The 17,398-nt window shown below is 35.2% G+C and overlaps 1 protein-coding gene across 1 annotated transcript in view; it reads left to right on the top strand.

The window, feature by feature from the left end:
* The window catches only part of LOC136827019 (oxysterol-binding protein-related protein 1-like), a 408,899-nt gene that overhangs the window by 13,181 nt on the left and 378,320 nt on the right, over nucleotides 1-17,398 (top strand).

Here is a 17,398-nt window from a genome sequence, read left to right as displayed (position 1 = left end):
ATTCCTTCAGTTTAAGCATACCAACTTTAAAATGTTATGTAATTGTTTGAATGGTCCGTCTTCAGTTGTCTAAAATAACTTTTAACCTGAAAATTTCATGAAACGTATTGTACTGTATAATTCATTTCAGTAATGTATGAAAGTGAATGTAATTTAAGGTTTAGCCTGTGCCTTCCTTAAAGCTTAAAAAAAGATCTATGTACCTAGGTATGAGATTTTCTCATTCACATAACTTACCATCCTTTGTCTTATTTAATAGAAAGTTTAATTTTGCAGTACTACTGTGGTTGAAAGACTTGTAGGGACTACAGAGGTTTACTGCTGTTATGTTTTTATTTTGCTACGAAGAATAATGTTGGTTAGATGGGTGTGCAGAAGCAGTGTTACTTATTCTAATAAAAAGGGTAAGTAGAGGTATTCCCACTTAGTGGCATATTTTTCTAAGTTCATTTTCATGGCCTTTCTGTCTCAGGAAGGTACGATGTTGAAGATTATGTAGTTTTATGTAGATTTTTGTATGAAGTTGTAGATCTTTATATTATAGTACAAGATACAGACACTGGTTTTCCGGTTCTTGGTTCTCAGTAGGTCTTTCGAGGTTTTTTAAGTCAAGTATTGTACCTGTTTGGCTTTAACTGTTTTATATTGATATTTTTTCCGTCTGTTTTGGAATATTTAGTTTTGGGTTTATAATACTGTAATCTCCCTTCTTTATAAAAGCTCCCATACTCCATGTTTCACTCAGAGAAATATGACATTCAAGTAGACCAGGTGGAGGCTATCTGGAACTTTGCTTGAAAATTTTTGGAAAGTTCCCCACACAGGCTTGTCTTTACAGTATAGGATAAGGTTTCTCTGCAAAAGCATTTTTGCCCATATTGTTGTTGGTGTTATATCCAGAGATTACCTTCTTCCCATGCTTCTTTGGAAATAAATTCAGCTTCTTAATCTCATATGGATTGACTGGGCTTCCATTGTTCCATTTGATTACTCTACCCTTGATCTTAATATCTTTATGGTCGTGCATTTTGTCATTACTTGTACAAACTCATTAGGATGTGAGTTCAAAATATCCATGTGTTAAACTGCAGTACATGATTTAGAGAATAAGTTTAATAGATCAGCTGTTCAAAAACTTTCATTTGATGGATTGTTGGTGATAATTTTTAGTGAATTTTTAAGAAACTAAGATGAAGTTGCTTGTTTGGATTAGTTACAATAGCATTTCTGACAGCCAAAAGGGCTCTGTTTATTCTCATATTAGTGAATTCCCCTAGGTTCTTGTTGGCTGTGTTTATGACAGTCATTAAGTGTAACCTCCTTATTCAGCATCCGTTGTCATGGAGATTGTTAACAGATCTTGGCATTTGGGAGCACTGTTCCTCTCAGATGAGTCATACTAGACATGAAAGTGGCAAAATACTGTGTGTTGTCTCCAGATATTTGTTCCACAAGGGGTATCTTTTCACGTTTTGCCAGTATTGCACCCTTGCTGATTACTTCACTCTCTTACAGGAAGGTAAAGTTTTCAGATCCAGCATTATGGATCCAATTGAGTGCTATCAAGTGTGCTACATACAAAGATTTGACTTCATGAATTCCCCATACTTTTTCTTGAGGATTGCAGAGAAGCTGTATGAATCCTTAACCCAAGCTTTACTGTTGGATTTCTGAGGGCAGCTTTTGTGATTTACTCCAGACTAGATGGTGAAAACTCTTGTCCAGATAGAGCTGGTGATACACTCTTTCACTATCCATGGTCTGAGGAACCTCATTGGAGTAATGAAGAGTTACTTAGTAATGGTGCTTTGGCAATACCCGAAGTTGATGAAAACCTGCAGGTGTGGTTGTACCAGGGTGTACATCTTGTTCAATGCTCCACACACAATGCTACCAAGAAAGGCATTTTCATTTGTTAAAAAAGTCTTCTAAAAGGCTTGCCAATCTACTTCAGTGGAAGCTTATATTCTGATTAGGTTATAATGTAAGAATTAAAGACTTTAAATGTCTTATGTGTATTTAACATTGTATGTTTGAACTTTTAAATTCATATTTTCTGGAGGTGCGATTAAACATCTTGAGTTTTCAATATACAGTGGTTGATTCACATTGATATTTACCTTTTTGTCATTTTCTTGGAGTATCAGCTGAAGTAGTAATTATACTGGTGTTAGTAAAAAAATTTGTATGAGATGCAATCGGTATGAAAACCTACAAATTTTTACATAAATTTTGTATTTCATAGATGCAAACTTCTTACATGGAGTACACTCTCACCACTCTTCTCTGATTGGTAAACATTCCTAATCAAAAGGCAAGGAGATTGGGCTTCCCTTAGCAAGGTAGTTAAGCTCCTTTAGCAAGGAAGTTGGGTTCTGCCATCTAACTTTGTTTATTGTGGAAGACCCAGTGATTGATATTCAGTATTATCTGGATTCTAACTTAAGCGTTATATTTTTCCATCGATGAAAAAAGCATGAACATTAAAGATTACAGATTTTCTTTTCTTAGGTTGGATAACATTTTACCCTTTGGAAATTACCAATAGAAACTTAATTCAAGGAAGGATTTTAATAAACTTTGGGTATGATTAGTCATAGCTTTGCTGTCATGCTACAGATCACTTCTCCAATGTGCTCCATTTTAGAGACTGCAAGAGTTGCACTGCTTGGTAAGTTTGCAGTGAAGTCTCGCCCCATTTTGTTTTTATGTGGATGGCTCACACATCACCAATTCTTTGCCATGCTTAAAAATCCATCCAGTTCTCTCTATGGTTAGGAGTTTTATTGCATTCCTCACTATTTCTCAATTACTGTAAGTGTCAGAGGCTATTTGTACAACACAGATGTTCCTTTTCTCAGGAGATACTAAAGACTAAATGTGGTGTATTTTTGTTTATAGGTCAGTAGAGGTTTTTATGTAATATTTATTATTAGGTACCGAGTCTTTTACTTGGTGCCTTCGAATAAATCTTATGAATTCCAGTTTTCTGGAGCATTCCATTCTTTCTACCGTTTTCATTCTATACCTTCTTAAAATAGGTTATTCTATAGCTCATATATAGTATTCTGTACTATATTCCTGATAGATGAGATTATGTTGCTTTAATCGCTCAGACTTCCTTCCGTTTTGAGTGGTGTCCGATATTTTTTTAAGAAAGAGTTGAATTATTTTTTATAGTATCTGCAAGCTCAACTTTTGATAAGTTAATTACTTCCATTAGATACCACTGGCTAAAGGTCAGCCTGAGAAATCTCTCTCTGAGTTAATGCATGTGTACCCATTGTACATGTGCCGTTTATGCTATGCTTAGATAAGTAATTCATGTGATATTCATCACGGTGAGGTACAATTACAGATCTTCCTTGTTGGTGTATGTAGTTTCAGATGTATAAAGTTGTTGTAAAGTAGAATTTAAATACAAATATATATTTTAAAATCTATCTGTTGAAAAGGATTTTCCAAAGATTTCATGAAATTTTTATGTGCATGACAATATTGTATGGTTATAACTGCAATACTTTGCAGCATATGTTTGTTTGGTGTTTTTGATATATTTTATGTTTGTTTAGAAGTTACATGTTTTGTAGAGAATTTGCAAGTTCCTTACACTGTGTACTACAGCATATGATTATGACAGTGTAGCATGTGTAATTTTTCTCAAATAAAGAGATTTTTCATTTTACTACCACAAGCTGCTTGATTAAGTACCAGGTTTACCTTCATAACCACTTGTTTTACTACTTTTTGATGTAGGAAATAGAATTTAATTTCACATCAGCTTCTCAGAACATGCCTGGAAATTAAGAAGTTAAGGCAAATCCAAGTTCATTTCCTGCTTCTAATTTCCATGTTGCAAAAGTGACCTCTATACAACAATAGGTAATTTCCACTTTTTATGATTTGTCTGATAAATCATTAAGTGTAGTTGATGATATACAAATCTATTAGTCATCTTCAAAAATAAGTATGCTATAAAAACCTTGTGAACGTCTTGGTTTCTCATGTCTTGGGAAATCTTTTTTTTTTTTTTTTAAGAAGAAGAGGACTGATTGTCATGAAAGTACTCAAGTTCAGTCAAAAGGACAAAGATCTTTAGTCTCACTTATGGGTCATATCCAGGTGGGCATTTGGAAGATTTTTGTGAAATTTAAATTTGCTTATGAGATTTGGTAGCTGTAAGTATATTAAGAGATGGCTATTCCTAGGCTGGGTTCTTGGTTTCACCAGAAATGTTTTAGAGTTTGGTAAATATTTTTGTAATTCTGAAGTAAGCATGGAAAGACTGGTGCTGGAGAATATTGAAATTTCATACATACTGAATTACCCCAAGAAACACTATAACAGATGTTATAAACTTCCTTGGGGTAGTTTAGAATCAACTAAGTTATAAACAGACAAATGGTCATTGTATCAAGAATACATCATTGTGGTGAGAATTTTTTATTGGGGTTCCTTAAAGGTACTATCAGTCATTTTCTCCTGACTGAACTACAGCTGGGATAGGTTATGTACTTGCTGTACATTTTATGGACAACAAATGTTCTTGCTTAGTTCAGCAAAAGTTTTAAACCATTTGGAATCATTATTAATAATAATGATAATTTAGATAACATGGAATCTTTTATTTCATTGATACTGAATGATTTTGATCACTGTCCCTCAAGAACGCAAGTCCATATTTGTTGAGGATGAAAGGGTTTTTCAAAAAGATTCAATTCACTATTAGATGCTGACGAGTAGGATTTTGAATGATTTTTTCCCTCAACATTTTCTGTTTTACGTTTATATTATTTCTTTAATGAAACATTTACCAAAGGATATTCCTAATGCCATTTTAGGATGAAGAGTTCTTTGGTATCAATCTGAATAGACTCAGTTTAGAAGTGACAGAACGTTTATGAAAAGAAGATGCAGATTTAATGATTGTTGCAAGGAATGTATGAATGCAATGCATATACCACATAATTGAAAGTGGTAAAATTTTGAAGACTTTGTAGTTTTTTGCCACTATATTGTTTAGTAGAATGTGTGAACTGGCATGGTTTGAAAGCATACAGTACAACCATTCAATTTTTCTCCTCACAGGAAATGTTTGTGGAAGTTGTCAGTATTTTTGGAGTATTTTGCTAATCTAAATATGTCAGTTGCTTGTGCTGTTGTGGAGATTTACAGGTCATGAAAGATTTAACGTAAGTAAAGTGTAATAGCATTTTAATTTGTGTAAATATTAACAAATATGTGTATGGAAAGTGGCATATGTAGTTAAGCAAATGCTGAATGGTTAAAGGTGAAATTGCAGACTTAACAAAATCATTGCATATTCTCAGATTTCTTCCAGTAGGTAGTCATATTATAGTAGAGACTCGGTATTTATACTTCTTTTGTAGCATACTCTTAGTCTATTAACAATAGAAAAATTATATGGTTTTATGGGGTAAAAATACTGTACACTGATTTTGTAGTGTGCCTTAATTTTTTAGTACACCACATTGATTAATTCTCTGTCTAAAGTTGATTTATTCTGTTTACATAAATATGTGGAACAAGAAGTTCCAGCAGTGTCAGTCACAACTGTTTTAAAAAGAGATGGTTTCATTATCATATTTCTGGGAAGGTTGTGGTCATTCACATCGAGAAATCAGTCTCACTCTGGTTTCACTGTCAATTATTAGGTTCTAATAGTTTTTGTGAGGTTTGATGTAAAATACTGAAGTTCTCTTTTACAGTAGCATGCCCCTGTTAAGTAGGCAAGTCTTGGTTTGATGGAGGTTATGATGTAAGCAGGATGTTGTTTTGGTGGCAAGTTTGACTCTTTGGCATGTAAAGGTTAGATGTTTGACTTGGAATTGTTTGCTGGCAAATTGGTTATGTCCCTCTGAAATCTATCGTGAATATTTGCAGCTTTTGCATCTGTTTTCACTCTTGGACCATTGATTTCTCCCATCCCAAAAGAAGTGTAAATGCTTATATTTATTTCCCCGCCACAAAAATGGTAGTTTTTAAATTAGCAGCATAGGAGAATATTCATGCCCCCTGAAAAATATATTTAAAAGTGTTATGCATTAATACTACATTAATGGCATATCTTCCTGCAGGGTAATATTAATGTGATTTCATTAACAATGTAGGTGGGTTCATGACCAGTGTAGGACAGTTGCAGCTTTGTCATTGGTGAACTTTTCACCTTCTTATGTTCCTGTTTTCACTGTAGAGGTTGTTATTCTTATCTATAAGTTGTGATATTATGGTGAATATTTTATTTCTAAAAACAAAGATCAATTTCTCTTACAAACATATTTATAGATAACTGACATTCTTAGTCTGCCAACACCATAGACCTTACAGTCTTTTGATTAAGAAATGAGAGAGTAGTGATAGCTCTGTGCAAGCATCATGGACCCATAAGTCCTGAGCAGTTAATTCGCTCACATTTTTGTGTACCCTGGCCGGATAAATTTTAAGTCAACAGTGGGACAGGGTGGCTAGAAATATAAGTAATGGGTTTGAGTAAGAAATTGGTTTTAAAGAAAAGGAGATTTGTTTCATGTCGGAATCATTGTTAACATGAGTTGCAATTTAGCTGGAAAACTTGAACTGCAATTGCCACAGGTTTTAACATCCTATGAGAGCCCCTGGGGTTAGATAAACAGATGACACTGGACACTGGTGAAGATCCTCTTCACTTTTGGCAAGGTCTGAAAGGGATGGAATATAAAAAGGTGTTGTAGAGTATGTTGGTTTCCAGGAGAGTTTGAGTGTTTGTGACAACATCAGCTGGAAATGATAACTTAAGTGTATAGTTCCAATTCTGGTGTGGGTAATCTTGCTGGAGAGTGCATGAAGTTTGATGACCTGCACAAAGAATGGAGAGTCTTCGGTGTAAGATTCCTGAGAGAAGCATGACGTAAAGGTTTGTAGGAAGGGGTTGTAAGACTTAAGTGAAAGGCCCCATTTCCAGATGAGCCTCTTTCTTGAAGTGTTGACTTAATATCTTCAGTTCCACCAAAGAACCCATATGGAGTCCTTGAAATTCATGTACCTGGAAAAGAGCAAATATGTAATTTTTGGTCACTGAGACCAGCAGTGTCCTTTGATACCTCGAAAAGATTGCTTGGACCAAATTATGGCAAGGTTGGGATTGAAGTTTCACGTTGTTCACCTTCCCGTGTTGTTGTTATCACGGACTCTTCTAGGAAAGGCAAATATTTTTGTCTCAGTGCCGTTGCTCAGTCATCAGACTGTGGCTGTGGGAGACGAAAGAGAGGAAGTGCGGCAGTCTCCAACAAATGCTGGATAAGATCTTTCGTCTGCTCCTGATGAGATACAAATAAGCACTGCTTCAGTAGGTTCATTGGTCTTCCTCTTTTTTGTCAGGGGTAACTACTAGGAATGACAGATAGGTGACCTGAAACAAACTAACTGTAGAAGAGGTACGAAACAAACCCATTTAGGTCCAGCCATATTTGAGTTGAGTAATTTAACTCAATGGCTTGGTTAAGGCAATAATTCAAATATCTGGTTAACCAAATAATTCAAGTACATTTCTGGGCTAGGCATAACATTACAAGTATTGATTAGCTCCCTCCACTGAAGAAAATAATTTCATATATGGACAAACCTGGTACCTTCACTCTCTTCCAAAATGCATATCACTTTGACAGTCTGTGCTCAGGGACATTGTGAGCATTTGCAACTTGGATTGAGGACTGATGCAGCAGCTAGGATTTACACTGCACAAGCATGCCTGCTGCAGTTTGAACTCACACGACAAACACATGCACTTAGACAGGCACTTGTGTTTTGCTTCCACTAATGTGTCATTGTAATGGAAACCATGGCTGGCGACCATTTTAACTAATGCCGCTAGATTCTGTAACAGCAGTTGTAATACACCTTTGTAACTTCTTATGAAAAATATTTTTTGTTGTATGCTCTTATGCTAAAGGCAGCTAAAAGGAAAATTAAATGATCAGTAGGCATTTGAAACTTGTGTTGAGACAACAATTCAGTAAGAGTGGTATATATAAAAGCTCCACTCTCAAACAGTGAATTACGTATAATGTTTTCACCTTTAAGGGTTTCATAGTGAAGGTGACATACTATATTACTCTGGAATATCAGAAATGAAGGTGAAAGTTGCTATAATTTATGTTTCATGTGTGTGTCTTTCCATTTTTAGTTTGGAGTATTCAGTAATAATTAGTTAATTAGTTGTATATGTTATAAATATGCTATAAATTGTCTCCATATATTAATGACTTGATATGTAAAATAATGCAAGTTTTTAAGTTGGCCAGGCCACTTATAATATTTTATGTCCCATGAGATTTTTATGAATTAACCTGTCACTGACTTTATTCCACTCTGTTAGTAAGAGATAAACAATAAAGGGGGACTCACAGTAACCACAAAAACTTGTAGGCTGTAAATAGAGAATCTAAAGTACTGTTAATGATTAAATGCAAAAGTCCCACAGTTCCATAATTAGCATAATAGTGTTCAGTCAAGTTAACCGCGTTGTATAAAGTCATTTTTATCATCATAAATTAATTTAACCAAACTTCTGAATTGCATCTGTAGACTCAGATTAGTCAAGTGCAAATGTTAGTTCTTGGTGGAAATGAAAACAAGAAGGTTGAGGAAGGTGGGTAACTAGATGAGAAAGGGCTGAAGGATTCAGTTGAAAAATAATAGACAAGGCAGTGCAGCTTTAGTTGTAAGGTCATGTTTCTTTAGGAGAATAATGCAGGCTAGGTAAGCAAGGTCCTTCCTCCTAATTTTTAAGGTAAATATATGGTGGGAAGCATATTGTGTACAGAAGTCTTTTTTGGTGTTCAACCACTTAGCTTATAAGATTACATGCACATACAACTCAGAGAACAGAACGGCCAGTTTGGATTACAAGGAAGATGTTAATGTATCAGTGTTTATGAAAGTATAAAGATAAGTAATTCATTTATGGCAGCTAATTGTGAAAGTTATAGAGAATATGCTTAAATGAAAGTGAGTATTGTAGAAAAGTAAGAGGGAGGAATTGGTTGTATTATAAACGTAAATGTTTTAAAAATTAGAAGTGAAATTAACAGGTCCATAATACTGTGCATGGGATCAGTGCACGGAGAAAAATTATTTAATGAATTGCAAGGAAGCTAAAAACATTACTGTAATGCAATGTAATGTAAGCATAGCCTCTTAACAACTTGGTTGACTGAGGCATTGCGGCATACATTTAAGAAATATAAAAGGAGGAATTGCACAAGTAGAAACTGCAGATATTAAGAGGATGACATTTCAACCATGTGAGACTCACTATGAATGAAAGTTGGTACTCATCCTTTTTAATTTTTCTTCCTTTATTAATCTTTTGTTTCCTCTGGGAAATGCACCAGCTATTATTATGTTAGATGTCACGAAAGAAAATCCATCTAACTTCTATCAATCTTGTCGCTGTATTCTAGCAGTGCACTGCATTCATATACACATAAGCAAATGTTTATGGTAGTATGGGGAAGTGATTATTGCTCATGATGAAGGAAGTAAGTTGTGTTGGTGACTGTTGCTTAGCCTTCAATACTGGTCTCATGCTGAGAAAGGGAAATCAGGAAGATCCAAGATATGGAAAAGAGATGCAGACAGGGACTCCAGGTGTTCCTTTTTTTACCATGAAGGAGATAACACCAGAACTCATTTAGCTCCTTGCACACCTCCATGAAAGAAAGACCTGTTGAGAGATCCACTTAATTATAGAGCTAGACAAGGATTCTTATATCCCTTAGTGATTTTGAGATACAGTAGTTTCCCTCTGAACTGTATAGCTGTGAATCGGAAATCTCATCGACTCTAAAACTGTCATTGCCAAAGGCATCATTAAGCACACCACAGAAAAAACTTTGACTGGGAGGACGTTGTTCAACCTGCTCTGTTGTGGAATGTAGGCAAAACCTATTTGGTTGAATACTGACGACTTTGATGCTCTGAGTGCCAGCAGATATCCATGAATGCAGTTCTGTGGCAATGTTTCTGTTGTATTGGAAGATGCACTGAAAATGGCAGAAAAGATTATAAGATAATGATGGCAGAGAAATTTATGATACAAGAGGCTTACTTTTACTAATGAATAGCATGTTTAGAGACTTTTCCATTTGCTGAAAACTTTTAATGTGGCATTTAAAGAACACTCTTGAATGTATTGAAGGATGTGTATCTCAACTCCCATGTAAATCATATAAAATACTTTACATTTTTCAACCTTCAAAGTTATTAGAAAGAGAGATGGATCAACATAAAAATATATAAGTTATACAAAGGATAACATTGCAATATTCGTTCATGTTAGGTAAAATAATCTTGCCATTAATTAAACAGGTGATAAAAAATTAGTTTGTCCTAATATGTTAGAAAAATATGTAAATAGTTTAGTTTTATAAAAAAATTTGATAAAAATGTACATTAATTTTTTAATATTTGAAACAGTTTTTAAAGTGTAACAGGTGTGGCTCAAATTACTACCAAATGATACCCTACAAATTTTATGTCAAGAAAAAACGAAAGTGTGAGGACAGGTGTATAAAACTTATATTCATAGGCCATCAGTGAAATATGCAATACAAAGTATTATTATTTATTATTATTATTATTATTATTATTATTATTATTATTATTATTATTATTAATGGTGGAAAAATAAGTACTGATGTGAGTGTAAATATGCATTTAAAAACGTATATATTTACTCTTACATCAGTTTGGATTTTTCACCATTTCAGTGATCCATGTGATTATGAGATTTTATTTATTTATTATAATTATTATTATTATTATTATTATTATTATTATTATTATTATTATTATTATTATTATTATTATTATTATTATACCCATGTTTTACAAACTGAAATACCACAAATATACTTAGTCAGGTATGAACAGAATAGAATGCTCATATGAGAAAGAGGAAAGATGAAAGTAAAATGGTGGGAAGAGAGGAAACAGTAATAGGTAATAACAGATAGCAATTAACACACATCCAACTAATCCCATTGTGTGTAGGAATGCCAAACGTAATTGCAAGTATGTTCAGTAATTGGGGCTGTTTTCCTCAAACATTTTCCCCAAAACATTTTCCTCATGAGGAGCTTCATTGATTTGAGAGATGTTTTCCTGAAGTCAAGGTTTTCTCAGAGAAATGGCCCTACATGGGCCTATCTGCCAATGGATGGACCAGGAAAAATTTAGCCCATAATGGTGGGACAAGATTTTTCTGTCTTCATTTCTTAACATAATGTTATAACTTTGGTAATGTTTCATTGACCATTAAGGGACCTTTCCATGCATGGGAATGATAAGTGCAATATATTTATTTCAATTCATTTTCAACTTTGACATAGTGTTAATCTCAACATATTGTTTGTTTTATCCTATGGAAACTTCCAAACTTCCACCCATATTACTGCAGCGTTCGGCCCTCCTGTCCTCCTTTCTGTCCAAGAGAAAAATCCCCTTTCAGCAAAAAAATTAAATTAAAGTTTGAGTAACATATTTACAATGAAAGTAGAATGATTAGTTTCCTTTCTGGTTAGTGTAGACATACTTGGAAGTACAGATAATATGTTCTTTAGATTTTCATGATTCGTCTTGTCTTGTGACAAACATATCTGGGTTTCACTTGGCATACGTTTCTGGGTTTCATGCAAATTTTTATGGGTTTTGTTTGGCAAACGTTTCTGGGTTTCATTTGGCAAATGTTTCTCGGTTTAATTTGGCAAACGATTTTGAGTTTCATTTGGCAAACGTTAATGAATATCATTTGGCAGACTGAGTTCCATTTGGCAAATGTTTTTGGGTCCCATGCAGATTTTTATGAGTTTCATTTGGCAAACGTTTCTTGGTCTCATTTGACAAATGTTTATGATTTCATTTGGCAAAAGTTTATGAGTTTCATTTGGCAAATGTTTATGAGTATATTTTGGCAAACTGAGTTTCATTTGGAAAACATTTCTGGGTCTCATGCAAATTTTTATTGGTTTCATGTGGTGAACGTTTCTTGATTTTATTTGGCAAATGTTTATGATTTTATTTGGCAAATGTTTATGATTTCATTTGGCAAATGTTTTTGAGTTTCATTTGACAAATGTTTATGAGTATCATTTGGCAAACGTTTCTGGGTCTCATGTAAATTTTTATGGGTTTTGTTTGGCGAACATTTCTTGATTTCATTTGGCAAACGTTTATGACTTCATGTAGCAAACAATCATGAGTTTCATTTGACAAACGTTTATGAGTATCAGATGGCAAACTGAGTTTCATTTGGCAAATGTTTCTGGGTTTTATGCAGATTTTTATGAGGTTTTATTTGGTGAACTTTTCTTTATTTCATTTGGCAAATGTTTATGAGTTTCATATGTCAAATGTTTATGAGTATCTTTTGGCAAACTGAGTTTCATTTAACAAACGTTTCTGGGTCTCATGCAAATTTTTATGGATTTCGTTTGGTAAATGTTTCTTGATTTCATTTGGCAAATGTTTATGAGTATCATTTGGCAAACTGAGTTTTATTTGGCAAACATTTCTGGGTCTCATGCAAATTTTTATGGGTTTCATGTGGTGAACGTTTCTTGATTTAATTTGGCAAATGATACTCATAAACGTTTGCCAAATGAAATCATAAACGTTTGCCAAATGAACTCAAGAAACGTTCGCCAAACGAAACCCATAAAAATTTGCATGAAACGTTTCTGGGTCTCATGTTTGTCAGAAACGTTTGATACTCATAAATGATACTTTGGCAAACGTTTCATTTGGGTTTCTCATGCAAATTTTTATGGATTTCATTTGGCAAATGCATATGAATATCATTTTGGTAAACTGAATTTCATTTAGCAAACGTTTCTGGGCTTCATTTGGCAAACGTTTCTGGGCATCATCTGGCAAACTTATTGGTTTCATTTGGCAAACATTTCTGGGTTTCATGCAAGTGTTTATTGGTTTCATTTGGCAAACGTTTATTATTTTCATGTGGCAAACGTTTATGAATCTCACTTGGCATAAGTTTTCGGGTTTCATTCGGCAAACGTTTCTTCCTTGGCATTATTGTGGAAGTGTTGGATTTTGACACATGTTACAGCCATGTTTGTCTTGCTGTTGTTCTGGCCTGATGTAATGGTTTAATCTCTGTTCAGATGTGTTTTGGCATATTGCTTGTTTTAGCAATATCTTTTCCTTTTATTTATGCTTGTCTGTAAAGACAGCAGCCCCCATAGGGGCCAGTGCCACCAGTACACCTCCCACCGTGCAGCCCCCATAAGGGGCCAGTGCCACCAGTACACCTCCCACCGTGCAGCCCCCATAGGGGGGCAGTGCCATCAGTACACCTCTCACCGTGCATTGTAGGCATTTCTTAGGGTTCTTTGCAGCATTCCTTTGGTCTGGTAATACAGACTCTGCTGTCTTTATGGAATGAAATTGAATATAAACTTGAGGTCCAAGGCCAAGCGCTGGGGCCTATGAGGTTATTCAGCGCTGAAAGGGAAACAGAGCAAAATCGTTTTAAAGGTTACCGGATAAATATCTTGAAGCTGCACCATGAGACAATTGTTAGGAGAGGTGGAAAGTAAGATGGAAGAAAGAGAATGTGAACGGAGGTACAGTAAAAGGAATGAAAGGGGTTGCAGCTATGCGGCCAAAGGGACGCTGCAAAGAACCGTAAGTAATGCCTACAGTGCACTGCATGAGGTACACTGACGGCGCTACCCCCTACGGGGAAGCAAGCTTATAGGATGAATTAGCAGTAATTTGTGAATTAGGTCATATTCTGCAATCACTTGATCCAGCCTTTATGGTGACCTAAGATCACAGGGCTTTGAGTGTATGAGGTCACCGAGGCTTGTGGTGGCCATAACTACAGTTGGTTGGAGAAACAACGGAATGGATGTGCTCTCTCTCTCTCTCTCTCTCTCTCTCTCTCTCTCTCTCTCTCTCTCTCTCTCTCTCTCTCTCTCTCTCTCTCTCTCTCTCTCTCTCACTGCTGTTATTGTTGGTCAGTGGGTGTGCCAGGTCTCTCTCTCTCTCTCTCTCTCTCTCTCTCTCTCTCTCTCTCTCTCTCTCTCTCTCTGCTGTTATTGTCTGTCTGTGAGTGTGGCAACTCTCTCTCCCTCTCTCTCTGCTGTTATTTTCGGTCTGTGGTTGCCATCTCTCTCTCTCTCTCTCTCTCTCTCTTTTCTCTCTCTGTGGTTGCCATCTCGGTCTGTCTCTCTCTCCTCTCTCTCTCTCTCTCTCTTTCTCTCTCTCTCTCTCTCTGCTGTTATTGTTGGTCTGTGGGTGTCCAGGTCTGGCTCTCTCTCTCTCTCTCTCTCTCTCTCTCTCTCTCTCTCTCTCTCTCTCTGCTGTTATTGTCGGTCTGTCTCTCTCTCTCTCTCTCTCTCTCTCTCTCTCTCTGCTGTTATTGTTGGTCTGTGGTTGCCATCTCTCTCTCTCTCTCTCTCTCTCTCTCTCTCTCTCTCTCTCTCTCTCTCTCTCTCATTTATTTTCTTTCATTTTGTGAATTAAATGATTCCTTGATTCTGTATTTTACAAATCGTTTATTTGACTTTAATGTTTTTTATTACTTTTTTATTTGTTTTCATGCATTTCTACCTGCATTTGTTTTGTCTTTGCTTGCCTTTGATATTTGGATTTCTTTGGTTTCTCAAGAATTTTTTTCTTATTTTTTATTACCTCCTGCATTTCGTAGTTTGTTTATCTCTCGATATTTTGTGTTTTTTAGTTTTCTGAAAAGAAAACTGTTGTGCTAGCGTTGTCTGTCCGTCTACACTTTTTCTGTCCACCCTCAGATCTTAAAACTACCGAGGCTAGAGGACTGTAAATTGGTATGTTTATCATCCACCCTACAATCATCAAACATCCCAATTTGCATACTTCTAGCCTCAGTAGTTTTGATTTTATTTAAGGTTAAATTAGGCATATTCGTACTTCTGGCACTGCTATAGGTACCAACACAGGCCACTGTGGCTGAGTTTCATGGGCCGTGGCCAAGAGTTTCATAGACCATGGCTGAGGCCACCACTGGACTATGGTTGAGTTTCATGGGCCACAGCTGAAAGTTTCATACAGCATTATACGCTGTACAGAAAACTCGATTGCGCCGAAGAAACTTTGGAGCATTTTTAAAATTTTTTTGCATCCAGTGGCTGTTAATTTTGTCTTTACTCCTCCGTACAGACAGATATTATGAACAGAAATCATTAAGATTTCCTTCAAACGATTGCAACATTATCACTTGCAGTAGTACCTACTGTACATAAATAAATAAATATTTTACTAACTTGTTTATATTTTTCTATATTGATTTATTAATTTATTAATTTATCTTTTTTATTTTCTAATAACTAGTCTTATCATTTTGTATTCTGAACTATCTTCGGTAACTTCTGTCAAATGAACAATATATTCTTTGGAAGCTTGAATTTCAAGTCATTGGACCCCCGGAAGCTTGGCCTCTACGAATAGTGGTTTACCCTCTGAATAATAATAATAATAAATAATAATAATAATAATAATAATAATAATAATAATTACCCTCTGAAGAAATTCATATTGATTTCAGGGTAAATGTATATTAAAAATATAAAGATAAAACGAGTGCTTTTGACAGTGATATATATATATATATATATATATATATATATATATATATATATATATATATATATATATATACTGTATATATATTTACACTATGCATTTCAGTGACTCATTTTATGAGATTTTAAATTATTATTATTATTATTATTATTATTATTATTATTATTATTATTATTATTATTATTATTATTATTACTGTATAGCCATGCTTTAGAAACCGAAATGCCACAAACATACCAATTCAAGCATCAGCAGAATAGAATATCCATACGAAACAGAGGAACGATAAAGAGCAAAGAGGAACAATAAAGAGCAAAGAGGAACAATAAAGAGCAAAGAGGACAAGCAGAAGGTATGTATATCAATCGCTCACATCCTACTATAAGTCGGTGTCTGCCGAGCACAGAAACAAGACTTGCAAGATCGACAGCCGTCGGTTCCTGCATGGCCAATTTCCTTAGTATTGATCGCTTTTAATCAGAGGCAGAAACGGCCTATCGCCATAATCCCCTCACCCGCGTAATTACGACGCCATGTCCCCGGAAGCAGTTTCGCCATGAATATTAACGTCGTCTCTCTCTCTCTCTCTCTCTCTCTCTCTCTCTCTCTCTCTCTCTCTCTCTCTCTCTCTCTCTCCGGACGCACGGAATTTGGCAGATTAGACCAGTGTCTCAATTTGGCTCGAGGATGTAATACCAGGCCGTCTGAGGAGGTCCCGTCTCGTTGTTATAGCGTGTCTGTTGTTATGGATTACAGGGGTGCGTGCGTGTGTATATATGTATGTATGTATGTGTGTATGTATATATATATGTATGTATGTATGTATATATATATATATATGTATATATATGTATGTATGTATATATAATATATATATATATATATATATATATATATATATATATATATATATATATATATATATATATATATATATATATATATAATTATATATAAAATATATATATATATATATATATATATATATATATATATATATATATATATATATATATATATATATTCATTTGCATATACATATATACTCCCGTTTCCCTTGTGGGAGGGGTGGCACCGTAGGGGCACACCCTTCAGGTTCATTGGTAGGTCCATAGGATTGACGCTGCCATTACCATTCCCCTTTTTTCATGGCTTAGCAGATGCTGACTCCCATTTACAGCTCGGTGGACCAGTGGGAGCTTGTCCTGGAGTGATCCATGGGCATAGAAATTGTGAGCTGAGTGCCACACCACACGGTGTACTTTTACTGGAGAGATGCGCAGTCATCTGTTCTTGCTAGTGAACTGATAGGCAATATCTTCTCTATCCTTTATCACTCGTAATAACAGGCAACTAAGCACCTTTTCGGATAGGGTTGCTTAGTAGTCAGAATCTTCGTTCGTCTTGCAAAACAGTTGATGTTGAATCCTGCAAGCACTGATTTGGCGCGATGACTTACATAGTATTTAACAAAGAATATCCATGGATTTTAGCAAGGAGTGCTTCCCCAGATCATCTCAGCTGGTAACTTTCGTTTGTTCCAGAATCCTTTCTTCTTCTTAGATTCCAGATTAGCGCTTGTGTCGGAGGGCTTACTAAGTATTCTTTGAAACCAGTTAGGACTCCAGACGAGTGCTGGAATTGCTTTCTTTTTCGTTCCAGGTCCTCTTGAATTCCAGTTTCAGGTTAAGATTTAGGTGGGCTGAATGAAGGCTTTCAAATTAATCAGTTAAAAATAGTAGGTTGCCAGTTGATT

The sequence above is a fragment of the Macrobrachium rosenbergii genome, chromosome 41, assembly GCF_040412425.1.
Source record: "Macrobrachium rosenbergii isolate ZJJX-2024 chromosome 41, ASM4041242v1, whole genome shotgun sequence".
NCBI lineage: Eukaryota > Metazoa > Arthropoda > Malacostraca > Decapoda > Palaemonidae > Macrobrachium > Macrobrachium rosenbergii.
The sequence above is the reverse complement of the archived record's forward strand: the minus strand, read 5'-3'. Positions and strand labels throughout refer to the sequence as shown.